Source organism: Rhinatrema bivittatum, chromosome 1 (genome assembly GCF_901001135.1).
Source record: "Rhinatrema bivittatum chromosome 1, aRhiBiv1.1, whole genome shotgun sequence".
NCBI classification, from domain to species: domain Eukaryota; kingdom Metazoa; phylum Chordata; class Amphibia; order Gymnophiona; family Rhinatrematidae; genus Rhinatrema; species Rhinatrema bivittatum.
Genome location: NC_042615.1, coordinates 522,499,208 through 522,526,651, shown reverse-complemented (window position 1 = coordinate 522,526,651; position 27,444 = coordinate 522,499,208). Strand labels below are relative to the sequence as shown.

The 27,444-nt window shown below is 43.3% G+C and overlaps 1 protein-coding gene across 3 annotated transcripts in view; it reads left to right on the top strand.

Annotated features, from left to right (window-relative positions):
- PIP5K1B (phosphatidylinositol-4-phosphate 5-kinase type 1 beta) overlaps positions 1–27,444 on the top strand; it is a 303,447-nt gene that overhangs the window by 26,174 nt on the left and 249,829 nt on the right. Inside the window, exon 2 of one of the 3 annotated variants that reach the window (XM_029612950.1) lies at positions 23,590–23,645. The exons of the other annotated variants lie outside the window; for them this stretch is intronic. The gene's annotated coding sequence lies outside the window, so the exon portion shown is untranslated. The remainder of the gene's footprint in view (positions 1–23,589; positions 23,646–27,444) is intronic. 3 annotated transcript variants of the gene reach the window in all.

The window sequence follows — 27,444 nt, the reverse complement described above, 5'->3', positions numbered from 1 at the left end:
GTGCGGTAAAACCAATTATTAGTCTTGTCAATCTTAGCAGGACTACTGAGAGTGCTGAACCCACAGATCACTCCTGCAGTGTCTGTAGCTAAGTCACAGTAGAACTTACGTATGATAGTTTACGGAGGGACTTATGATCGTAAGAATAAATTGCTTCTTTTGTACTGAACATTATTGTACTTATCGCATTGAATTCTGTATATAATTAGCACAAAGCAATTTGGATGTTAGGTGGTACCTAAGAACATGTTGTGCCGGTCTGTGAGTCAGCGTTTTGACAGCAAAGGGGGCTGAGGCATTCTCGAAGCTGTGGGTGTGCTGTCGGGAATTAGGCAGCAACTCTCTGCAGTGCCGTGATGCAGAAGAGATGCTTACTGTTCGTTTGTAAATGACATCTTGAACTGAAATTCAATTATTTTCAGGCTGTGATACCTTTTATTGAACCAGCATAAGAGAACTATTCAAAGGTGAAGCTAAAAGATTAGGTACCACATCCTAAAGAGAATCCAGTAACTCTGGGCCTTATTTGATAATTTTTTTCCCCCATAAGCACAGAATGGAGAAAAGTGCTCACTGTGTCTTGAACTATGCCAGAATCCCAATTGCCCTGTGTAAGAAATCCCATAATAGCACCTACTCTAAGGGATGTGGACATTTTAGCATGTCTACAAATAAATTGTAGCTTATTTTTTCCCTTATATAATAATCTAGATACCTTATTCTGTACATATAGCATATCTGAGATATGAATTAATAGAAACAATGTGTCTTAAGATATATATGTGTGGAAGAGGGCACTAATAATCCAGAAAGTGAGACCCTAACTAACTAAAGAAGAAATATACGAGTCCAAAACCAAAGTTTCTAACTGGTGTATATACATGGAGGCCGACTGATCACCAGTCATTATTATTATTGTGGATAATATTGTGTATGATACTTAAAATTTTGTATTTTATCCGCCCTGTTGTTAGGAGCCAATGTAAGTTGAATAGAGTTGGGGAGATATACTTATTTATCTTCATGTTTGATATTAGCCTAGCTACTGCATTTTGAATTAGTTGCAAAGGTCGTATTGTAGTTAGGGGCAATCCATCATAAAGAGAATTACAATAATCGATGTTTGTTAGAATTAGAGATTGGAGGACTGTGCGAAAATCTTAATAAACATAATTTGTAAATGATGACTTTACAACAGTTTTAATGTGAAATTGCATGTTTAGTTTTGGGTCCAGTATGATTCCAAGATTACGCATATGGTCTGATATTGGGATGGTTATGTTCTTGAAAGAAAAACTGTTTGGTATATCATTAAATTGTGGATGACCTAATAACATAATTTCAATTTTTGCAAGATTAAGATTGACAGGCCGATACAGAATGGTGCTGTAAGGGGTAAACGTGTGGCCAACCACCCCGAAACTAATAGCACTCATCATATGCAAATGCATTTTGATGAGCCTATTAGTTATTACACCGGAATACTGAAAGTAAAATGTGCGGCCAAGCTGCACATTTTACTCTCAGAAATTAACGCCTGCCCAAGGGCAGGCGTTAGCCATAGAAAGCACTGGAAAAGTGTAAGAAAAGCAGAAAAAACTGCTTTTCTGTACACCCTCTGACTTAATATCATAGCGATATTAAGTCGGAGGCTCCAAAAATAAAAATAAAAAATCTGCTTGCCAGTCTGCGGGTTCGAAAACGGACACTCAATTTTGCTGGCGTCTGTTTTCCGAACCCTTGGCTGTCAGCGGGTTCGAAAACCAGTGCCGGTAAAATTAAGCGTCAGTTGTCAGACCCACTGACAGCCACCGCTTCCGCGGGCCCTAATTTAAATACAAAATCGCATGCTCAGGAGAGGGGCCTGGGCGCGCTTTGGGAGAGCGGGCGCTCGCCTCGGAGTGCCGGCTCTCCCGCAGGTTTTATTGCATCGGCCCGTGAGTTTGTTGTGTGCTAGCCATGTGCTGATTGAGGAGAGGCAGATAGAAACTGTGTGGTAGATTTCCAATTAGATTGAGTAGGGAAAAAGAATTGAATGAATATATTTATTTATTTTATTTATTTAACATCTTTTATATACCGTCCCTCAGAATCTATCGGAACGGTTCACAACAAATAACAATTAACATATCATTTATAAAATTAATTAACATACAATATAAAACTTATGACTAAACTTTTCCAGCTAAAATTACTAATTAAAATGTTATAAAATGTAGCTCCTATCCTATGACACTCCAGATTCTTCTTCAGTGTGTAAAATATATCTAAAATCCTAATAAAATTCTAAAATAAAGTTTGATTCAGATTCTACCTCATCCCCCTTTCTGCTTTAATACATCTAGCATGTCTAAAATTGACACCTACTATAATTAAAATAAAATTTCAGTATAGACTAAATAACCACTATCTACATTAAATATACTCTTCAGCCTCCTTAAGACTGATTTGATCTCGGTATCTTCAACAGTAAGTTGACTTATTCTGTATAAGCTTTAGTAAAGAACCAGGTCTTAAGTTCCCGTTTAAACTTTTTAAAGTTTGGTTCTAGTCTCAGCGGAGCTGGGAGTGAGTTCCATATTCCTGGGCCAGCCAACGATAGCGCTCTTTCTCTGACCTGATTAAGATGTGCTGACTGAACTGTTGGTAGGGAAAGCAAGCCCTTATTTGCTGAACGCAGATTCCTTTGGGTGACATGTAATTTAATGGCTGCATTCAGCCAATCTACCTGTTCTGCAAAAATTAATTTATGCAGAATACACATGGCCTTGAATTTATGCGGTACTCTATTGGCAGCCAGTGTAATCCAATTAGTATAGGTGTAATGTGTTCATTCTTCCTCACCCCCGTCAAGACTCTGGCTGCCGCATTCTGCAATACCTGCAATGGTCGAATAGTGGATGCAGGCAGTCCCAACAAGAGGGAGTTACAATAATCCAGGCTTCCAAAAATAAGGGTCTGTAATATTGTGCGAAAATCGTTTGTCTCCAATAATGGCTTTAATCTTCTTAACATCAATAATTTTGCATAACCCTCTCTCACTTTTGCAAGGATATGCTTTTTAAAAGAAAATTCTGGGTCGATTATAAATCCTAGATCCATAACTGTCTCTGAAAATTGTAAGGTGATATTATCCTGGAGTTTTATCTGGCTTATGTCCCTAGGGGAGATCTTTCTCTCTAATATAATTATCTCCGTTTTTTCCATATTGAGTACAAGTCTCAACTGATCAAGGACCTGTTTAATTGCCTTCAGATATATTGATAAAAGTTTACATGTATCTTCTACCGAATTTTCTATTGGCAATAAAATTTGGATGTCATCTGCATACAAAAAATATTGTAGACCCAGGCCTAATAATAACCGACAAATTGGCAACATATAAATATTGAACAATGGGGGCGACAGCGCAGAACCCTGTGGAACGCCTGTGTTTAAGTCCATTTTACTGGAGCATGTATTCTGTACCTGTACCTGAAAGAAACGGTTAGACAAAAAAGAAGCAAACCATTTCAGGACTGTTCCTGACACTCCTATTTCAGTTAGTCTTTGATTAAAAATTGATGATTCACAGTATCGAAAGCTGCCGATAAATCTAATAAAATCAACAAATAGGCCTTCCCGTGATCCATTCCTCTTAGTACAGTATCTGAGAGGGATAACAACAAGGTCTCAGTGCTAAAATGACGTCTAAAACCAAATTGTGTGGGATATAAAATGTCATTACTTTCAAGATGATAATCTAATTGCTTCAGAACTGTTTTTTCTATTAATTTGGCCAAAAAAGAGAGATTAGATACCGGCCGATAATTGTTCAAAATAGACGGGTCCGAATTCTTTTTTTTAAGGATGGGACGCACTATGGCCCCTTTAAGATTTGAGGGAAGCGTTCCTTCCATCAAACATATATTAATTAATTTTGTGAGGACTGGAACTGTCACCTCTGGGATTAATTTTAAATCAGAGATACTTATAGTATCAAGAGGATGACTTGCGGGATTCATTGATTTAAGCAGGGGCTCAACTTCTATTTCCAGGATTTCTTCAAAACTTTCCCACTTATTACAATCTTTGGTGTCTAGGGTTACGGTCTGCTGTGAGATGTTATCAAAATTAGTGAGCAGCTTCTCAATTTTTTCTTTAAAGAAGTACGCCAATTCATTGCAGCGATTTTCGTCTAAATTCATATCTGCTTGTTTAGGATCTTTAGTTAACTTGGAGACAATATTAAATAGTTCCTTGAAGTTATTGGAATATTTATGGATCCTAGCCCCAAAATATTCCCTTTTCGTTGAATCTATTAATTTCTTGTAATTTTCTAACCCCAGTCGATACTCTGTATGTGCTTCTGTCGTTCTAGACTTTCTCCACCTCTTTTCCTTTTTCCTTAATGATTTTCTCATATCTCTTATTTGTTCATTATACCAGGGATTACCCTTCCTTTTCCTCACAGTGGTTTTTGTGCGCACCGGATTAATTCTATTTGCTATTTCCTCAGTGATGGTTTGCCAGGAATCAACTGCCAGGTTTGCTGAGGATTGGTCAATATGTTCTAATTTTGTAACAAGTTCATTACTTAATTCTTCTAAATTATATGCAGGACGCCAGTTAAATTTCTCAGCTTCCCTAATTGTACTACTCAACTCTATGGCACATTTAAAACTGGTCTGAATTAAATAATGATCTGACCATGGGACTGGAACAATAGTTGGGGATACCTCAAATTTTACTAACCCATTATAGAAAATTAAATCTAATGCATGCCCATATCTATGAGTAGGATCTTTACTCAATAGGCAATAACCTAATGCTACCAGAGCTTCGGAAAAAGTTTCACAGGTAGAGGATAATGGAACTTTGTCCATATGTAAATTAAAATCGCCTAAGATTATTGAAGGCTTATCTGGTTTCACATGCATTGTTAAAAATTCAATAATTGGGGAAACATTCAAATCCAATAACCCCGGCGGGCAATAAACTAAACAGATTTGCATAGCATTACTTTCAAACAGATGACACCTAAGGTGGAAAGCAACTGATGAAGCGGAATAAGGTAGATGTTAAACACCGCTGCAGAGAGGGCGGAGCATTATGGCACTTTTGTTTTCAGAGGAAATGTAGAGGAAAAAGTGTGATTTATGTGTATTTGTTGTGTTCTGTTAGAGAGATAGGATTTAAACCATGACTGTACTGTGCCTGAAATTCCGATATTGGCTAGTTCTGAGAAGTATTTTGTGATTGACAGTATCAAAAACTGCAGATAGATCTAGAAAGACTGAAATGTATGATGTTCCTTGGTCAAATCCTCAATGGATAATGTCAGTACTAGATAATAGAAGCATCTCTGCTATGATTTGGTCTAAAGTCAAATTGATATTAGTCAAGTTATGGTGTGAGTATCCAAATAATCTGTGAGTTGTTTACTTAAGACCCTTGTTGTGGAACTCACTCCCTAATACTTTAAGGAAAATTACCAGCCATAATGAATTCAAGAAGGCAGTAAAAACTCATTTATTCAAGATAGCTTTCGGAGACCTTGATAGTTTGAACCCCTAACCTCAATAAGGTATATACCATCTGCTCATATTGATAGTTTAACTACCTATCTCCTAGGGTACTGGTCTCTATGAGACACAGGCTCTAAGGTATTCTATTTTTATTTTTTTCCGGCTTTTTACTTGTTTTTGTAAAAAAATAGTATAGTTATGCTTAAAGGAGCAGGGTTTATAAAGATACATTGTATTTTTTTTCCTTCTATTATCTTATTTTACTTGTTATTTTGGTTTTATTTTATTTTATTTTTATGGTCTTTAGTTAAAAGTAATTTTTAGTTATTTTGTTGTTTTATAATTTGTAATCTTGTAAACCGTTTTGGTCAAATTTGTTTGAAAAGACGGTATAGAAATATTTTTAAATAAATAAATAAGAAAAAAATGTGACCCAGACATCCAGAACTTGTTGACACAAGACTATGAATCTTTTCCTAATACTCTGTGTGCCAGTGGATAAATCAGGAAAAATTCAGATAGGCGGTCCCAGGAAAAGAGCATTTCTATTCTGGGAAAAAGGACCGAAGACTCAAGTCCCTGTCCAATTCCATTGCAAAAGAGATGACAAGAGTGACTCTAGTTTCCACCTCATCTAGTGATATCTCAAATTAGAGGTAGTAGAAGATAGAACTTATGCACCTTCCTCACTGGCTTTCTGTGACATTGATTTAAATCTAGGAACATAAAATACACAGGAAACCTTGGGAAATGAATCAGGTATACATTTCAATACTTTAAGAAAATATTTCTTCAACATCTCATAAATAGCCATTAACTTGGAGGAAAATTAATTATGCAAAGATTCCTGTTCCTTGCTATATTCTCCAAAAGATTAATCTTGTTTCTTAAAGATGAAGCATCTGTCACCAGACAAGCTTTAGTACTTTGTAATGAAGTAACTTGTCTCTGTAATTCCTCAAGTTTAGCTTTACAATCAATATGTGCACCTTCATGGGTAGAAATATTTTCTCTGATAACTTTTCCTATCAAGAATCCCTCAGTTGTAGCTATCATAGACCAAAGGTCCTGAAGTGTAACCTTTTCTGGAGGCTGAGCAGTTGCCAATATTGTAGAACATTTCACAGATTTAGGGATCATCAGGGTGGAAATAGGGCCAAAGACACCATCAGACATTTCCCATCTACTCACCACAACAGTGACCCCCTCACCCTCCAGCACATCAAGGCTCACTGCAGATCCTAACAGTTCAATTTCCCTAGGTTTTTTCTTCTTCATTGGAGTCATTCAACTGCATATCCTCTGTTGTGATTGTGGACCCTCTGAGCCGGGATGGGGATTAGCGCTACCACTGAGGGACAGCCCTACGTGGTTCCCGTTGCCGGTAGGTGGAGAATGTGAGGTCAACCCAGCTGGAGCTTCACCTATACCAGCCCTTGTTCCCCGCAGTTTGAGCCCTTGGGTAACAGGGCCAGCAGGACTTAGGTGCGGGTTGCCTTGGTGAAGCAGGAGAGACGAGGCGAAGAAGTGGTCAGGAGTCTGGATTAGGGCTGGCAGCGGAGATGCACTATGAGAGTTTGGTCAGAGGATCCGGGGCAGACAGCAGGAAAGCAGAGACGAAGAAACCAGGCCAGGGGTCGAGACAGGCAGCAGACAACGAAGACGAGAGACAAGCAAAGAGATGGAACCAGGAGATCAAGCTGAGGAGGGATGCAGGAACTGGAGAACGAAGAAAGGAGCAAGGACCGGAGTTGGATTAGGAACTGGATCGGGAGCAGGACTTCAGGCAGGAATCAACGCAGCCACTAGAACTCCGAGGAGACGACCTGTTGCTAAGGCAAGCAACCGAGGACTGAGGCTTGGTTTAAATAGCCCTCCCTCTTGATGTCATCGGAAAGGGCTGGACCGGAGTTTCCCAGCCTGGGCCCTTTAAGAGGTGGAGCCTCCCGCGTGCGTGTGCCAAGGGAGAGCTCCGCAGGAAGCAGGGCGGCAGCGTTCAAAGCCACGTGGCAGGCTGCGGTTGGCCGGCCCTGAAGTGGAGGACGCTGCACCGACCGGGAGAAGTGGCAGCTCGCGGTGGAAAAGGTAGGGGGGGTTTGGCCGTGGTCCTCCACGCCAAGCCCCACAACATCCTCAGCAATAGTTCCTTCTCCAACACCAGTCATGGAACTCTTCATGGTGAAGAGAAGACATTGTCGGGAAGCTGGAGAAATCTCATGCTTGTGCTGGCTTAGGGAGTCTAAAGATGCCAACTTCTCATCTCCCCCAATTCATACCACAGAATCAATAGCAGCTCAGGAGATCAGAAAACTATCAATAGGACCCAAATGAAGATGGCTGGGACTTAGAGAGGTGAGGGGACATCCTGCCTTTTCTCTTTGTCAACAACATGTAGGCCAGAGGTGGGCAACTCTAGTCCTGGAGTGACACAAAGAGGTCTGGTTTCAGGATATCCACCATGAATATTCATGAGATGTATTTGCATGCACTGCCTCCATGGTATACAAATATTTCTTATGCACATTGGGCCGGATTTTAAAAGCCCTGCGCGCGTAAATCCGGCCGGATTTACGCGCGCAGGGCACTCGCACGCCGGCGCACCTATTTTGCATAGGCTGCCGGCGCGCGCATAGCTCTGGGATGCGCGTAAGTCCCGGAGCTTCGTAAAAGGGGCGGGAGGGGGTGTGTCCGGGGCATGTCCGGGGGTCAGGGGGCGGTTCGGGGCGGGACCGTGGGCATGGTTGAGGCCTCCGGACCAGCCACCGGGTTGGGTGATGGCGCGCCAGCGCCAGCGGCTACGCGCGTATCTTATAAAATCCAGCATACTTTTGTTCGCGCCTGGTGCATGAACAAAAGTACGCGTGCGCGTAAATTTATAAAATCTACCCCATTAAGTCTATTCCGTGCTACCGTTGCTAGTAATAGCAGTGGCTATTTTCTAAGTCCACTTAATTAATAGCAGATAATGGACTTCTCCCTCCAAGAACTTATCCAATCCTTTTTTAAATACAGCTACACTAACTGCACTAACCACATCCTCTGGCAACAAATTCCAGAGTTTAATTGTGCGTTGAGTGAAAAAGAACTTTCTCCGTTTAGTTTTAAATAAGCCACATGCTAACTTCATGGAGTGCCCCCTAGTCTTTCTATTATCCGAAAGAGTAAATAACTGATTCACATTAACCCATTCTAGACCTCTCTTGATTTTAAAGACCTCTATCATAAATCCCCCTCAGCCGTCTCTTCTCCAAGCTGAAAAGTCCTCATAGGGGAACTGTTCCATTCCCTTTATCATTTTGGTCGCCCTTCTCTGTACCTTCTCCATCGCAACTATATCTTTTTTGAGATGCGGCGACCAGCATTGTACACAGTATTCAAGGTGCGGTCTCACCATGGAGCGATACAGAGGCATTATGGACATTTTCCATTTTATTCACCATTCCCTTTCTAATAATTCCCAACATTCTGTTTGCTTTTTTGACTGCCGCAGCACACTGAACCGACGATTTCAATGTGTTAATCACTATGACGCCTAGATCTCTTTCTTCGGTTGTAGCACCTAATATGGAACCTAACATTGTGTAACTATAGCATGGGTTATTTTTCCCTATATGCATCACCTTGCACTTATCCACATTAAATTTCATCTGCCATTTGGATGCCCAATTTTACAGTCTCAGAAGGTCTTCCTGCAATTTATCACAATCATGGTGGGTATCCTGAAAACCAGACCTGTTTGTGGTGTTCCACAATAGGAGTTGTCTACCCTTGGTATAAGTAATTAAAATAGTGGAAAAAAAGCAAGCTCTTGAGCTCCTGACAATCACTGCTGCAGGCTAGATCACTGTCTTGGCTATGAGCCTAGTATATAGTGTGAAGAACTTATTTTTGTATAGTGAAAAGGCTTCCATTTTCAAACAGAATGAAAATATGTTTTTCATAAAGTGCTGGTGAACATCCCAAAACTCACTCCTGGACCATGGTTTTGCCAGCAATCTCATGAATAAACCTCTTCTCTTCAGCGCACCAATTTATTACATTCAAATTCCTTAGATAAACAGAAATATTATTTTATTTGCCATACATCTTTGAACTCAAAATATAATATTCTAAAATTCATAATAATGGATTTGTAGGCTAAATGGAAGGCTGTAGCACATAGAGCACCGTACTCCATCATTTTGAATAATATAACCTATGTATGCCATAGATACATATGGCAGTGATGGGGTTAAGTCAGAATAAAACAGTTTTAGATCCTGTTAGCCAAATATAAGATACATGAAGACACGCACAACTTATATTTGCAGTTGAGGCAGGCTCTGACCAAAATTGTCAGCTAGGGCTGATCTCCTGGATCCAGTCAGCTGGAAGTGTTGCTTTGCAAATCAAATATGCATGGTAAAATGATTTCTTTAACATGTAAGCACATGATGGATGGGTGTTCAAGTTCTGGGCGTTCTCTCTCTTTAACTGATAAATAGAATGCAGAACTGCAGACAGAAGTTGGTAAAGATGAAGGGAAGTCAGTTTGGCATTCGTTGCTTCTGTGTTGCAAGAGAACAGATTTCCTAGTTTCTTTATTAGGTTTTCTCCCTCTGCTTGTTAAGGAACAAGATGCAAATAACTCGACAGGAACATAATATAGCAAGTTGTCCAAAAATAAATGCCACTAAACAAAAATAATTATATAAGGTGATAGTTTTTAATTGGACTAAATTAATATATTTCTTGACTAGTTTTTGGAAGCTAACACTTCTTTTTTTAGGTTAAAATAACATCAGCCATCCACACCAGAAGAAGGTGGTGTTAGCTTCTGAAAGGGAATCAAGACATCTTCAAAGTTAGGTCAGTAAAAAGGAATTGTTGACCTTTATTACCGCATATTCAAGTGGATTCACATGGCAAGCACCGGACTTTTTAACAAACCGTAATTCAAGAACAAACATGCTGCCCTGTTAAATCCGTCAGAACTGAAACGGATTCAGAGGATCAGAAAATGTAACACCAAGAATGAAAAAAAAGAAGTAAAAGGGAAATAAGAATGATCAAATTGATGAAGATGGACATATAATAGCAAGAGAAGAAACAAAGAATTAGATAACTCAGTGAGATTAGACCTGCGCTCAGATAGCTCCCCCTCCCCCCCTCCCCCAATAAAACACGTACCACTTTTTGGCATTTAACATAGGCCGCAGTTTAATCCAAAACCGAGCCCCTTACAACAATTATAAACATATAACATGTAACCACCAACTCCCCATCCCCCATTTTCTTCCCCCCTCACCCCCTCACCCCCTCCCTTTTCCGTCTCTACCCCTCGTCGCAGAGGTAAAGCACTGCCACCCTCTCCCCCCCACCCCCTTGCCCCACCTCACACCAGCGAGGGCAAGCCCTGGCTCTGAGCAATAGCCTCCAAGCTCGCAAGCCTTCTTGTGCAGCAGCCCCCCCAACTGCACGAGTTTCCCCCCTCCTCCATTCCCCCCCCTTTGAACCTTACAAATTCTTCCATAGTAACTTGGGCTCGGGTTATACCGCCACAGACAAGAACTGTTTAACCAGTTCTTGTTCCCCCCACTGCGGCCTCAAATCTTCTAAACAGCACCACCTCCAAACTGTCCTGCAGAGAATTATTAAATAAATCCATACCAATGTCCGACAGATGTACCCCATCACCCTGAAATAAACCATCCTCCACCCCCTACGCCCATCTATGCCTCACCCAAAAACCTCCTTTGGTCACCCATTTACCCAACTGCCAATTCATTTTCGTTACCCCCGCTTTCCATAACACTTCTGATTTACATTTAAGTCTGACAATGATATCGGACCATCCCAGCAGCACCTTCGGCCATCAAATCCAAATTTGTGAAAGGTCCTTCTTGATACCAGTAATCAATTCCCAGCACGGCTTATTTTCCACATCGTTTCCCCCAAGATGAATGAGCAAGACATCCGGCACATCCCACAGTTCTGCTCGTTCCCACAGGAATGGCAAGAGTTCGTCCCACAGCATTCCCCTCTTGCTGAACCAGGACACGCTCCATTGCCTCCAGTCCAGATCCAAGTGTTCCCCTTATGGCTGCTTCAATGCTCGCCGCTGCGCCCTGTGGATGAACGAGTGGCCCACAATCCAGACACACCCTGTTCTGCGCGCCACCCTGAGTATCTCTGTAACAAAAAAAAGACGGTGTCATTAAGCGTTTCTCATGACCCCTTTGCCCCCCCCCACCCCATGCCCGCTGCCCCCTTGAGTCTCCCTCTTAAAACATGTTCCTTCTGCGACCCTCCTCTTTAATTTTTTTTTTTGCTTGTTTGTTTTTTTTTTTTCATTTCCTGAAGTATGTCAAAAATGCATTGGATTTCCATCGACCTATAGCGTGAATGCCAGCTCCCAATATTCCCCCTTCTGCCTCTGATGTGGCTGCCCCAATTCGAAAGGAATGCAAGTGGTAAAACTTCACATTCCACCCCAGTTGTCTACCATGTGCAATACCCTTGTGAATTGAAACCTAGTTAACGGCTATCCGTTCTTATGAATTAGCAAAGGACCTTGTAATGTCGGCCTAACCCTCATGAATAGATTGGTTAACCGCACTGGACATACCTCCGCATTAGCCGCTGGTAGGAGCGTGATGATTTGCCCTTTCCTTTTTTGGTCCGTTTTAGATTTCTGTAAAAAGAGATCAACCACTGCCGCGTCCAGCTTGACATTCCGGACCAGGAGCCCCTGATCTGAGCGATCTCCTTTTGATTTCACTACCAACTCACTGATTCTCATGGCCCCAAAAAAAAGCCAATGAAAAAGCTGTGCTGAACAACAGTACCTCATAGTTGGACCAATATACCGCCGACAAGTGAATTGTTAACTGAATCAAATCCAAATATCTTATCGGTCTTCGTAAATCTCCCTCGCCATGCCTGTCCCTCTGCTACCCCTGTAGGACCCGCTTTATCCAGAAACTACACAGCGGGTTACCCCATCCTTGCAACTTCTGGAAAAGGGCAAATCCCGCTAGCTGAGCTTGTATTGATCCCGCCGAATACCCTAATCGTCTGGCTCATAAAATATAACGCACTAAACTCCCTTCTGGCACGGGCCCCGAATGCCAACCAACAGACCATAAAAAATGAGACACAGTTGCCCTGCCTGCAGTATAAGCTACCCATGTAGCTGGCGCCACAGACCACCATATCAAACTCCATTCATCATCCTTTCAAGATTCCACAAGTCTTCCAGGAACTTCTCTGGTGACTCCTTTGCATGTGGTGCCAAATACCGAAAAACCTTCCATTGGAAACGAGACAAAGCATCAGCTATGAGGTTCTGCACTCCCGGTACATGCTTGGCCCTATTGCTTATACGCAGACATCGCACTGTCAACTTATTAATTACCTGAAGCACCCCTAGGATTGTCACACCAAAATACCACTCTCTGGTTTGCTAAGAGCTCTTTCTAAATCACTACTACTACTACTATAGGAAATGACTCCAAAAACGTGGCATTCTTCGTCCAACCCTTATCCACCCGGTCCCTAGGCCACAGTTGAGCACACCACTGACCCCTAAAGAAAACTCCAAACCCTGCACCCCCCGCCACATCCGAGATCAACTCTATGTCCCGATTCCCTACCTCCAACTCTGGGATCACCTGCATTCCATTGAAGAACTGCAGAAAGACTTCCCACACCCCTAGCTCTTCCTGAATGGACTGGGTCACCCGTATGTGATGATGACTCGCCTTGATTCCCGTAGTGGCTGACGACAACTGGCGAATGAACGCCCTTCCCATGGGAATCACACGACATGCGAAATTCAGCGACCCTATCAAAGACTGCATTTTCTTTAGAGTCACTTTCCTTGCGCTCCTAACCTTGCCTACCACCTCCCTCAATTTCACCACCTTGTCATCCGGCAATCAGGAAATCATCGTATCAGAATCATAAGAACATAAGAACATAAGAAAATGCCATACTGGGTCAGACCAAGGGTCCATCAAGCCCAGCATCCTGTTTCCAACAGTGGCCAATCCAGGCCATAAGAACCTGGCAAGTACCCAAAAACTAAGTCTATTCCATGTAACCATTGCCAATGGCAGTGGCTATTCTCTAAGTGAACTTAATAGCAGGTAATGGACTTCTCCTCCAAGAACTTATCCAATCCTTTTTTAAACACAGCTATACTAACTGCACTAACCACATTCTCTGGCAACAAATTCCAGAGTTTAATTGTGCGTTGAGTAAAAAAGAACTTTCTCCGATTAGTTTTAAATGTGCCCCATGCTAACTTCATGGAGTTCCCCCTAGTCTTTCTACTATCCGAAAGAGTAAATAACCGATTCACATCTACCCGTTCTAGACCTCTCATGATTTTAAACACCTCTATCATATCCCCCCTCAGTCGTCTCTTCTCCAAGCTGAAAAGTCCTAACCTCTTTAGTCTTTCCTCAAAGGGGAGTTGTTCCATTCCCCAATTCAGTTCCCAGGAATGTCAATTTAGTAGCCGGACCTTCCGTCTTGCCCTCCGCTATTGGAACCCCCAGTTGTTGAGCCTCCTCCAAAAACCCCTTTAACTGCTCTTGACACAAATCGGTCTCGCTCTCTCCCACAAACAAAAAATCATCCAGGTAATGTAACATTTGCTGACATCTGATATATCTTTCTGTTACCCACTGCAGGAAGGAACTAAATGCTTCAAAATATGCGCAAGATATGGCGCATCCCATGGGCAAATACCTATCAATGAAATAACCCACATCGAATGAAAATCCTAATAAATGCAAACTGCTCAGGTGAATTGGTAACAGTCTAAAAGCCGATTCTATGTCGGCCTTTGCCATCAAGGCCCTCCGCCCCGCTTGCCGTATCAATGCCAAAGTTTCATCAAACAAAGCATAATGGACAGTACATTTTTCTTTTGGAATGTAGTCATTCACTGATGCTCCTTTTGGAGAAGACAAATTAAGGATCAACCTGTACTTCCCAACTGCTTTCTTCGGAATAACTGCCAAAGGAGACAGACGCATCCATTTATATGGAAGCACATCGAATGGGCCCACGATCCTCCCTAATCGCAACTCTGATTCTAATTTCTTCCACACCACCTCCTCCAACCAACCCACTGATTTGGTGTTCCGCATCCCACCCCCACCCCCAGGACCTTCATACGGAATCTGGAAACATTCCTTGAAACCCCAAAAAAGCAACTGCGCCGCCTTGCGATCCAGATAAATTCGCAGCCAAGTATTCATGACTGCGAACCTCACCGGCGATCCCGCCGGCCTCAACAACTCACGACTTTCCACCCTTAACCGCTGTGGTACCGCCTTGAGTGCAGTTGGAAGATGGGCGAGCCACATTGCAGTAAGCACAGGTGTGCCGAAACTTGCAATCTGGGAAGAGACACGTGACTTTATTAAATCTCCAACAGACATTCCCACTCCCAGCCGCGCCCTTATCATTTGCCGTCCCTTTTCCAACTGTCCCGCTAGCCCAAAAGGAATAGTTTCCCCCTCCTCCTCCTCCCAAACTATCCCTTCCTGCCGCTGGAACCCCGCCCGTTCCACGTTTCAGATTTCCCGCACTCTTATTCGTCATTTGGGTTAACCACAAGTTAATATCTTGAGTCCCCCAAGACATAAATCGGTTCCCTGCCATCTTGTCCCTAAATTTTTCATCATAATTGAGCCAGGCCCAACCTTCATAGTCTCTAAACGCCCTAACATGCTATCCCCATACGGCAACAACGCACTGTACTGATCGGGCTGGAAGTGACCCACTACACTAGCCAAGCAGAAAAAACATTGCACCCAGTTGATGATATTCTTAGATAGCTTAAGCCCTTTCGAAGCCTTTTTTTCCCTTCTTCCTACTTTTCTTTCTATCACTCTTGCCCCCCGCCCCTTCTACCTTCCAATAATCGGAAAATATTAATCTACTTTATTTTACAAATTTTCCTCCTTAATTTATGTGGAACCCCTTCCCATAGTTCTGTGAAAGAAGCCAATGCCGGATGACCCATATCCTGCCGTGGCCCTTCCCCCCCTTGAATCCCTTTACTCTCCGACTCACAGGAAGATGATATGGAAGTCAATGACGAGCTTGAACTATGCCTTGCTGACTTCCGTCTTCGCTTATGCTCCTCCCCCATCCTGTGTCTCCACTCATCCTTGCAACTCACCTGTGCCCCCACTCTCTCCCTGCATTCCTCCAGATACCACCTGACCTCCGCTGCCCGGTGTACCAGCAGCCCTGCTCCTCTCTGGCATACACAGCTGAGCTCTGCTTCTCCAAGCTTCGTGCTGTGATGTGGATGGTGCTGCCATATCTTCCTCATCTGTTAATACATATGCACAAGCCACAGAAACCTCGCCACCAAACCCCATCACTGCTATATGTATCTATGGCACCATACCCAAATCTTGTTCTGAAACTTCAGTCTCTTGTCTCCGTCTCCTGTCATCCCCTCCTGTACTTTCCTCCCACCTTCCCCCTCCCAAGTGACCTCTTTTTTCCTTTGCCCGCCCCCTCTCCCTCTGCCACGTGGGCCATCCCCCAATACCATGCTGCCCTCTCCCTCTCCCTTCCCCAGCCAAAGCCCCCTCCACCAACTGTTTTCCTGTATACTTACCTTCCTCCCTTACGTACTGCCCCCCCGAGTCGCGTCCCTCCTGTGGGAAACACTCTCTGCCGCACGCCAGCATGAGGATCCAGTTTTGGAGATCTCATTCCTCGCCCGACTGAGGGTCCACTTTTAAGCACCCGACTCCTCTCAGGTTGTCTCAGGCCCCCTCTAGTCGACTCCAGCTCTTGGAACTTTCCCTCCCCGTGTCTGCATACAAATATCTGCCTGCTGCCCATCCCCAGATCCCCTGCCTCCTTGTGAGCTTTCCCTCTCGCTCCCTTGCGTCCCCCAAGCCCTGTACCTGACCCTTTCCTCCTTTACACAGAGAAACCTCACTCCCCTCTACGTTACCAACGAAACTCCGACCTCCTAGCCGTCTCCTTAACACCCTCCCCGAGAAATGGCCTGGGCGGGGAATTGAATGCCCCGCCCGACGCATTCATAGACAGATCTAATGGCAAGAAATCCTCCACGCCTGCTTCAATCCCCTTTTCCCCTGGCACTGCGGCTGGTCCTGCCTCTGGCCTGCTTTCCTCTCAACTGGCCTCGAAGAGATTACCACCTAACCCGCTCGGCCGCACTGCCGGAGGGTGAACCTGTTGGCCCCGTGAAATTGGGCCCTAACATTAATCTGCCTTGTCTGCTGGCCAAAGGCCTGCACGAACGGAGGGCCGCACGCGTTCCTCACTCCCTACCTTTTCACATCATCTGTCTCCACCGATAAGTCCTATCCACACCCCTACTGCAGGAACTGAATAATAATGGGAATAAAAGAGCCAATATGAAGGACAAGTAACCAGATACCCCCTCGCACGGGCCTCTGAAGGAACCGATGACGCAGTAACAGTTCAGATAAGCTATAGATTAAGAATATCCTAAGCAAACTGGGTATTGAATAGATACTTTCTTGCTATTTTTATTATTATTTTTTTTTTTTTACAAATATGTACACCTAAATGCCTCCCGCTCCGGATCGTGAGTCCCGTGCGCCCTCTCGCCACGCTGCTCCAACTCAAATGGCACCAAGCTGCTGCTATGTCACACCTTTTCTTGCTGCCAATCACAACACCCCAATTCAAACCCCTAGTCATTCGACCATTTCCCATGCTCGCTAGCCTGTCTATGTTCCTTCTATTCCTCTTCTGCCCTTTCTCCCCTGCCCCCCTTCCCCCTTCAACTCCTGCTCCTTCCCGCTCTAATCCCAAGTTATCATTGGCTGCCAAGACACCTTGCACCACCTTTCCTAATAATCATTATATACTGGGGAGGCTAATGGCACTAGGCTTTTTCCCCAATATTTACAAGGATGCAGTCAAGAAAAAGCAGCCCGTGCTTGGAATAAATGCTGACGGAGCCGACAAGACCTTTTCCGCCTTGGTTGCATTAGCTCTTGCTAAGTCAGAGAAAACCCGGATTTGTCTGGCCAAGGAACGGAGCTTCGCTTTCCTGAACTTAAGAAAACATTCAGGAAACCAAGAGTAACCCTTCCACTGGCAAACTTCATCCCCAGCTTCTAAATATAATGTCAGATTTGATTGTGCTCCCTCCTCCACAGACTCCATTATCCTAATTGCATTTGTATCCTCAGACTTGGATTATAGAAGGTAAGAAATCACTGAATTAGAAGCTTCTTTTGGAATAAGCAAAACTTCCTGCAGATATCTTTTGCCAAGTTCTAAAGCAGGCACATTTCTCTAGTTGGGGAAGCTTAGCATTCTTAAATTCCTTATTTTAGATAAAGTAGGGTGATACTTGTCTAAGTCCACTTGAATGCATAGAAAGAAAGGTCAACAAAACAAAATATATAAGGCGATGCCTTTTTATTGGACAGGCTTTATACATTTCTTGACTAGCTTTTGGGTTAACACTTCCTTTCTTAGGTCGAAACAAAGGGCCTGATTTTAAAAATCATTTACTTGCTTAAAGCTGGGTTTTACGTGTGTAAATACACTTTACTCGAGTAAGTGGGCTTTTGAAAATTGCTGCAATCTATGCCGTTGAATTATCCATAGGATTTACTCGTGCTAGTGCACTTTTAAGTGCATAAGTGTTTTGTGGTTTTTTTTAAATTGCTACAATAGTATGTTACATTTACATGCGTAACTCCTTTTAAAATTACCTTCTTTCAGGTCAATTTTAAAGGCGTTGCTCGTGCAAAAATGCCCACACGCGCGAACGTGGGCTGCACGCCAGCAACGTAGATTTTAAAAAGCTGCCAATTATTTTACGTATGTACCCGTGCATGCGTGAGGATTAAGAGGGTAGAAAAGGGGCAGGGAATGGGTGGGGCTTGGGCGTTTTGGGGCGGGACAAACACTTGTGCTCGAAACTCCATATTTTAAAACAAAAAAACTGCATCACGCTTACACAAGATAGCCGCGTAACTTTACTGCTGCTCCTAATGAGGAGCAAATCTGTAGATCTCGCATTTTAGGGCTTACAGGACAGGGTAGCGTGCATGATGAAGAACCAGAGGGAGGGTCTGAGTAATATTTACAACAACAGAGGAGGAGCATGAATAAGGCCCCCTGATGGTGACTTGTCTTTCCCATGTGGGTGGCTGTGGGGTCCTGTGGCACGTGCTGGCATAGTTTGCAGTGTGGTTCGTTGCAGGGATTTCTGCATTCTCTTCTTTCTGAGTTTATGCGAGAAGCTTTCTTCTTGCTAGCTGTTGCTTCAGATTAAGCTAGTAGTACTGGTTAGGAGGGAATCTTTCTTTTAGTTACTCATCGTCCAGGAGTCGTGGCTGCAAGGGATGAGCTTTCTCAGCTTTTCCAGCTCTTGTCTGTATGTTACTGCAGGAGGCACTTGCTCTCGGGTTTCCTTTTCTTTCTATTGCAGTAGGTTGGTCCTGGCTGTTTCAAGTGAAGAAGCAGGAGAGAGGAGCAGAGAACATATGAACCCATCACAGCTTCTTCTTCTTCATGCTGCTGCTCCCAACACTCAGAAGTGAGGAACAGCCTGGATAACACAAAGGCTGGAAGGACTGACAGAAAGCAGCTCAGGAGGGGGAAGATAAGGAGGTGCTGTGTGCAATGCGTGTGCCGGCGCAAAGCGGGGGCCCAGCCGTCTATTAATTACCACACTCTGGGGCTCATGCCATAGCTAGGGAGAAGAGGCATGCGTGACTACACGTGTTCTCAGAAAGGAGATTCTGCACCTTTAAAAGCCACCACTGGTGTCTCTTATTGCTGCAAGCTGCTGAAAGCAGAGCCCAGGTGCTGACCTTGATCTGAGCATCAGGCAATGGTGACTTCCCCGTGGCTCACCTGATCAGGTCTGAAGGTACAGGAAACCCTGCATTAAACCTTATTTAACAAACATAGCACAAAGACAAAATTAAAACCAAAACTGAATCTAGTAGATTGACCAATCCTCAAAACTACTAATGAAACAATAAAAACAATGATCCATCAAGACACACACAAATGTCCAAAACCCCATAGAAACAGTAATGGAACAGCAGTCTCATCTCAGTCTCTCTCAACTCCCCTGGTTCCTCCCTGATCTCAGCAACCTCATCTCAGTCTCTCTCAACTCCCCTGGCCACTCCCTGATCCCAGTAGTCTCATCTCAGTCTCTTTCAATCCCCTAGTCCCTCCCTGATCCCAGTAGTCTCATCTCAGGCTGTCTCAACTCCCCTGGTCTCTCTCTTTCTGATCTCAGCAGTCTCATCTCAGTCTCTCACAACTCTCCTGGTCCCTCCCTGATCCCAGTAGTCTCATCTCAGGCTGTCTCAACTCCCCTGGTCTCTCTCTTTCTGATCCCAGCAGTCTCATCTCAGTCTGTCTCAACTCCCCTGGTCTCTCCCTAATCCCAGCAGTCTCATCTCAGCTTTTTTGTCTCATTCTGAACCCCCCCATGTCTTACTTGGCCTGTCCCCAGCAGTTTCATCTTCTTTCAGTCTCTCTTTACCCTCCACGCCCCACTCTGATCCCAGCAGTCTCTGTCCTATTTCATACCCCTTCCCCTTCCCATGGCAGCCTGTTTCTTAACTGAATAGCTGCCTGGCCTCCATCTGTCTGGAACGAGTCCTGACTCTTGCTGTCATGGGCCCTTTTCAGCAGCAGGTCCTATGCCCCCATGCGCTGGGTTGCTGCAAGGCTGCTTGTGCTGCCTCTTCCGTTCTTCGGCCGTGTGATGCTGATGCTGCGACCCTTCATTTCCTTCTTCACTCAGCATCATTCCAAGCAGCACCAATAATAAAAATCCTGCCTCTCTTCTCATCGTCCCTGTGCAGCTGTTAACACTGATGCCAGCTGCCTCCTAGCCATTGTCCATGCACAGCTGACCAGACAGCTGAATTAGGTGGGCCTCATTGCAAAGTATGCGGGCCATGGCCCTCCCAGGCTTACCTGCAGTTATGTCCACTTGAATTCACGGAAATAAAGGTTAAGAGAACATATATATTTACATGGTAGTGTTGCGAGCACTGAGGTGCGATCGCTTCCTCAAGAGGGATTGGGAGCCCTTGGGCCATGGCGCGGCTCAGGGAGGAGCCCCAAAACACACTCTATGGGAGGTGAGACTGTTCAGGCACGGGCTGGAGCTGGAGCAAGGCTGGACCAGGATCAAGACTTGGAACATCGAGGAACTGGAACTAGGCAGGCTCAAACCTCCACTGGACCTCCACGCACTAGTGAGACCCAGCAACACAATGCTGGTCTCAAGAGTAGCCCTCCGGCCACTCGGTAGCTCTTCTGGACCCTCCGCTTGGGAACGACGAGTGCATGAGGTCAGATACAAGATGAGACATGGAACTCAGGAACTTGGAAGACTCAGACAAGGACTCGAGAATACTTGGAGGACTCAGACGAGGATACGTGGAACTTGGAAGACTCAGACGAGATTTCAGGATACTTGGAAGACTCAGACAAGGTTTCGTGGAACTTGGAAGATTTGGATGAGGATTCAGGATACTTGGACGAGTCAGACGAGGATTCAGGATTCAGGCACTAGTACAGGGTGAGTACTGTACCACAGTGTGCTCTACACAGCCGCCAATGGCTGGTCGCGGACCATGCTGAAGCGGAGCAGGTTCTGGGTTAAGTCTAGGGCATGGATGGAAGCAGGAACAAGGTACTATGAAGACCGGGAACAGGATACAAGACTCAGGATTCAAGACTCATAACTCTGATTCAGGAACAGACCTCGGAATTAAAAGCAAGGACCTTCCGGAGACTTGCACTGCAGACGTGAAGACAGGCCTTGTGCCACGAAGTGCCTACACAGCCCTCCATGGACTGGTCACGGACCACGATGGTGGCACACCAGGAAAGGTGCACAAGTAGGAAACCTGGAAGCAGGACGAAGAACCGGAGATGAGGACATCAGGACCAGGACTGGAACATCAGGAACATGGAACGTCAGGAGCATCAGGAACATGGAACATCAGAAACATCAGGACATGGAGCATGCGATGAAGAAGCTCTGACAAAGAAGAAGACCAGGAACATCTAACAAGGAGCCATCAAGACCCGAGAAGACCACGGAGGACCTTGACTGAAGGAAGACCACAGACAACTGTGAGACCCGATTCGAAGACCCCGAGGAGAACAAGCCGAGCCCTTTTATATGGCTGGGTGAGGCACGGAGTGATGACGTCATGCGTTGGGGCCGCGGGCTTTTCCCGCTGCTGGTCCTTTAAAATGTTGAACTGAGGTGCACAAGCAGGCAGTAGATGAAGACGGCGGTGGCACACCGCCACGAAGAGGCATTCCGGCTGTGGCTCCCACCGCGAAGAGGCAACAACGGCTCCTCCTGTTGCACACAGCGGCGTTGGGCCACAAGGAGCGGCAGTGGCAATCTGGGGCAGCCTAGGCCACAAGAAGAGGACATCCTGCGGCATCTGGCCAGCCCGACTGGTGCAGAGGTGAGAAGCTGCTCGCGGGATAGGCTTCGTGAGCAGCATCGTAACGGGTAATATCTTTTTATTGGACTCACTTAATACATTTCATGACTAGCTTTTGGGGTGAAGGTTCCATCAGATTCAAAACAGAAAGAGCAAAAGATGACATTGCCCAAAAATGCAAGTGAATCATGAAATGAAAGTTGGGGGAATGGGTGTTTGATTAGTTCAAGTGACAGGGAGGCAGCATAATTTTAAGTCTGGTAGTGAGTTTAGAAACTCAAGTCTGTGTTAAGTCCTTTCAAGTCAGTTCCTTAGTATTTGATCGCTTTAACTTCAAAAGTTTTTATCTTCTTGCATTTTTTAAAAATCTTTAATGTCCTGATCATAAGGTCGTTGATGCAGTCTCTGGTCCTGAATAATGTTCCCCATGAAGGTGTTGCCTCTCTCTTCATTGTGATGTATGATCTTGTGCCTGTATAAGTTTATATATGTCTAACTTCTGGCCAATTTTGCCAGTGTAGCCTCCACATAATTGCACTTGCCCTATTTTATGTCGTGGCCTCCTGGATATATTCTGTGCATTATCCCTTTTTTTTATTCCCTCCTTCTCGTCTAAGTGCAAGTCACAGAAGAAAAATAAACAAAAATGATATTTGAATGTCAGTTTAGAAAATTCAAGCACATCACAAAGGTCAGAATAACTTGTATAACATTGCCATGGTGCTGTCCTATTAATATACAAGTCTTTATTACCTTCAAATTAATTCTAATGATACTTGTAGCAATTACCAATGAAGTTTCATATACAACATATAGGTGATGCAACAGAGAATTTGTTTAGAGGTTTATAGAGGTTGTAAAAGATAAATAAATAGGAAGGCGTTCCTTCATAGCTCAAGGTACAGAATAGTATGGTTGCAAGCCAGGTGTTGCAGTGAAGACAAAACTGCAGCAGCTGAGCCGTAAGTCCTCACAGAAGGCTTCAAGTGGGAAACTGAGGGATGCTGATGAGGCAGACTCTTCCCACAAAAGGCTGGAGGCCTCTCTCTAGCCTTTCCACCTCTGATCCATGGCCCTCTAAAATGGCTGCTGTTGTGTGGCATGGATTGAGTGGATGTCTTGGAAATGGAGTATGGGGATAGGAGGTAGGGAGAGTAGATTGAGGGGAATTGGGAGGGGGTACATTGATAGTGTTGGTTACCTGAACTTACTTGGCTGGCATATTGCGATGGCCGTTGCTGTCATTACTGTGGTTAGTGTCCAAAGACAACATTGGGTATTTTGAATCTTTAGCATGATCAGCTGTCAGTGGTGCTCATAGAGGGGGGGGGGGGGGGGAGGAGGAATGATCTGAGTCAAGACTGGCACATTTCCCTCCCTAGAGTCAATAGGATTGATGTGTTGGGGTTTCTAATGCCTGGCCTTCTCTTTCATGGCAGACATCTGAGGCATGTGTTTTTGGTATGTTTTTTCCTCCTCTAGAACTCTTCTTTCACCTCCTAGAGTTCAGATGCTCTTATCACTTTTGTCCTCAGCTTTGATCAATGTCTTCAATGTGCCGGTCTTACTTTTGGGATAATTGTTATTACGGTCTTACTTTTATGTAGGTTTACAGCAAGGGGGCTGATCCATGAGGAAAAGAGGACTACGCATGCTCAGTTTAGTATGTACACTCTATTTTAGCTATTGTCTCATACTGTTTAGTACATAGATATTATTGGGCCGGGGATCTAGCTAACTTGCCTAAAATTATCTTTCCACATCCAGCCTTGTCTTCGCCATCCTCCCTCGTCCATCCCACCTTGTTCAGCCTCACCTTGTCCTGTCTGTATTGTCCAGTGTCTTTGTCCACCTTGGCTTGACTCTCCGGATCTTGACCTGTTGTCTAGAACTGACCACGATTGCCTATGGCCTGGACCTGATCCCTTGCCTGAACCTGACCACTCTTGCTATCCGCTTGCCCCGACCTTGGCCTGTCTCTGACTCTGTTAGTCTGCTGCCTGCCATGACCCCGGTGTGCCTTTGGACTCTAGTTCTCTTCGCCACCTTAGAGACCTGCCTAAGTCTTGCAAGCCGCTAGAACCCAAGGGCTCAACCTGTGGAGGAGGTGGATGGTATAGGTGAAGTTCCAGACTGTCCTGTTACCAGGCACATTTGCCAGCTGCCGGCATAGGCCTCATGGGTTCGCCCTCGAGGCTGCGACAACTGCGCGCAACAAAAAAAGTTCACATCCCTGCTATCCTTCATAACAATTGATTGTTTCTTTGTGGTCTTTGCTGGTTCCAAAGGCTCAGTGGACAGATTTAAATGCATAAGTTGTATGCAAAAGTTTAGGCACCATCTGGTCAAATTGTATGTTTCAGTCAATCTCTAAAGTGAACAGAAACTGACACAACCTCTGCATAGTACAAAGTTAAATATGACATCTGTCTGCAATTTTTATTGCAAAATTACTATTTATTTGCTGATTTTAATAGATTAAAAATAATAAAACTGTGAATGTGGCATGTGCAAAAGTCTGGATATCCTTGATTCATTACTATTTTTTCAGAAAAAATTAATAAGTCCCAAAATGTTGATTGACTTGTTAGGCCTTCAGTTAGGTGAAGAAAATTCTACAGTGGAACAATATTCTGACCCTTCTAATCTATCAAGTAGTTATTTTTGTTTCCATCTGCTTTCAACAACCTCTAAGCAACAGCTGTCTGAGCATTTGAAAATGAAGATAATTCACTCTTACAAAGCAGGGGAGGCTATAAAAAAATCTTTAAATGCTTCTAGCTAGCAATTTTAACTTTCAGAAACATTGTTAAGAAATGGAAGTTACATGGAATTGTTGAAGTAAACACAACATGTGGAAGACCAAGAAAAATCTGTGATAGAACTGGAGTAGTTATTACAAATCCACAGAAAAGCATTGTAGTTACAGTATATTGTGTGGATGTGGCTGAACAATTCAATTTTCATTTCATCAGTCCAAAACATGTTGTACCAAAATGTTTCAGGCATATTAAGGTTTTTTTTGGGTTTTTTTGCATACTTTAGACAATGACATTTGTGATGAGGTCATAGAAAAAGTTTCCTTCTGACAACTCTCCCATGCAGATCATTGTTGTGTAAGCAACTACCTATTCTGTGTACCTGTAGACAACTCATGGTTGTTGAAATTAGATATGGCAACAATCATATTATAAATATATACAAAAAGAAACTATGTGTTAAATAAATGAAATTCAATTTTCCAACATTCTACATTTTATTTTAAACAAATACACACTGAGTTAAAATACAAAATGTTTGCACATGCCATGTTTGCACATGCCATATTCACTGTTTTATTATTTTCAATCTGTTAAAATCACAAATAGTAATTTTGCATTAAAAGTTGCAGAAAGCTGTCATCTTTAACTTCGTACCATGTAGAAGTTGTGTCAGCTTCTGATTGAAATTTGATCCGAGGTGCCTACATTTTTGTACGTGTTTTTTGACTTGTTCAAATAGAATATATATTGTCCATATATGCATGCATTTATTTTTGAACACAATATGATATGGTAGGCTACATTCTGTCATGATGACTGTCATGTGTCTGGAGGCCTAGGGCCAGATGCCTTCAGACTCTGGAAAGGGAGGATGTTCAAAACAGTTAATATTTTACTGCCCTGATGTAACAGTTGTGTAGAGTAAGAATAAATATGCATACATGTATGTGTATGTTTTAGCTAGCATGACTTCAGGTTTTCTCAAGTTTTCAACCTGGAGGTTGCTGAGAGTTCTTCTCTTTACTACACATTGGAATCTCTTACCATAGGAGCTTGCGCTTGTGAAAACCAGGTCACTTTTACAGATTAATCCTTCTTTTTGATCCTATTTAAGAAGTCACATTTAATTGATTGCAATAGTACTGTGGTAGTAGGAACCTGATTTGTTTTTTTAAATATGTTTTATTTGTGCTAATTTCAAATAATATATCAACAAACAACATTGATATGTAAAAAAAAAATGTAATTCAATAAGCAAAAAAGAATCACAGAAGGAATTTTATCTTTGAGGTACTTGTTGTCAGAAACCAGGCTCACACTCTCATAGTATCACATTAGAAATATAGGAAAGGACTGATTTTTAAAATAGAGACTGGTTCAAGAATTACAGCCTTCTTATAGAAAGTGATTACAGGGTTCATTTATAGAATAAGATAGGACTGAGACATGGATTCATCATTTTGCTATAAATTTCATGAGAATAGCGCCTGTGATAAAAGAAGCTACCACAACACATGCTCTTTTACTGTTAAATTAGAGAGAGAGAGAGAGAAACTCTTTATAATGCTTTCATATAAGTAAATTATCTATACCACTGTAAGAGGGGTCAGTTAGTAACTCAGGGTGAGGTTTTGGTGGTGGCCTAGGTTTTGGGGGGCAGTTTTACATGCACAGTCAGAGGTACGAACAGTATAGTACACATCAGTGAAGTTTTATGTGATTTGGAGTGATGACAGGTACACAAAGATGAGATTTGTACAATGTACTCTCCACCTAGCTTGATAGCAGCTAGGTAAAGAATGCATCAAGATAGTCAAGAGTACATTGTACAAATCTCATCTTTGTGTACCTGTCATCACTCCAAATCATATAAAATCTTCACTGATGTCTACTGTGCTGTTCGTACCTCTGACTGTGCATGTAAAACTGCCCCCCAAAACCTAGGCCACCATCAAAACCTCACCCCAAATTCTGAATTCACTCATATTTAATTACCATCAAATATAGTGCTTTACCATTGATTCTGGTAATATCTGCTCTTTCAGTTTTGCTTGTTAATGCCCAATCTGTTTCCCAAAATGTTTCTGTTATTTATCTGTTAAGAGATATAAAACCTGATTGCTTTTTTGTCACTGAATCATGGCTAACTGACACTGACAATGTGGGCTTTTGAATCAATTGTGTCCTTCTGGTTATGCAGTGCTCTTGCAACAGTGAGATTCGAAAAGGGGCAGCAGCCTATTTATTTTTTAAAAAGAATTGTGTTTTGTTAAGCTTGCAATCAAAATTTGACCATCATCTGTTTGGTTTAATGTCTCGCGACTAATAGTTTTTTTTTTTGTAGTTCAAAATTTGCATTCCTCCATAGGGTAGGCGATTTTAACCTGCATGTAGGCGCCAGTTCACTTTCTACTTCTGAAACTTTTTTTTAAGACATCATGCTTGCACTATGATTGGTACAATTGGTTCGCTCACCTCTTATATCCTAGGGCATACCCAAGATTTAAATCTTTTGTCATCAATCTTTTTTTCAGTCTGATCCCCTTAAATTGCATATACAAAAGATTCCCTGGCATAGCTCCATCCAAATGACAGTTGACCAACTTGTCCTCTGAAAGCTATAGTTCTCCGTCATAGTAAATCAATTCCAAGATTCACTTATGATTTAAGAATTGCAAAAAGGCGGCTCCACAAGGCTGA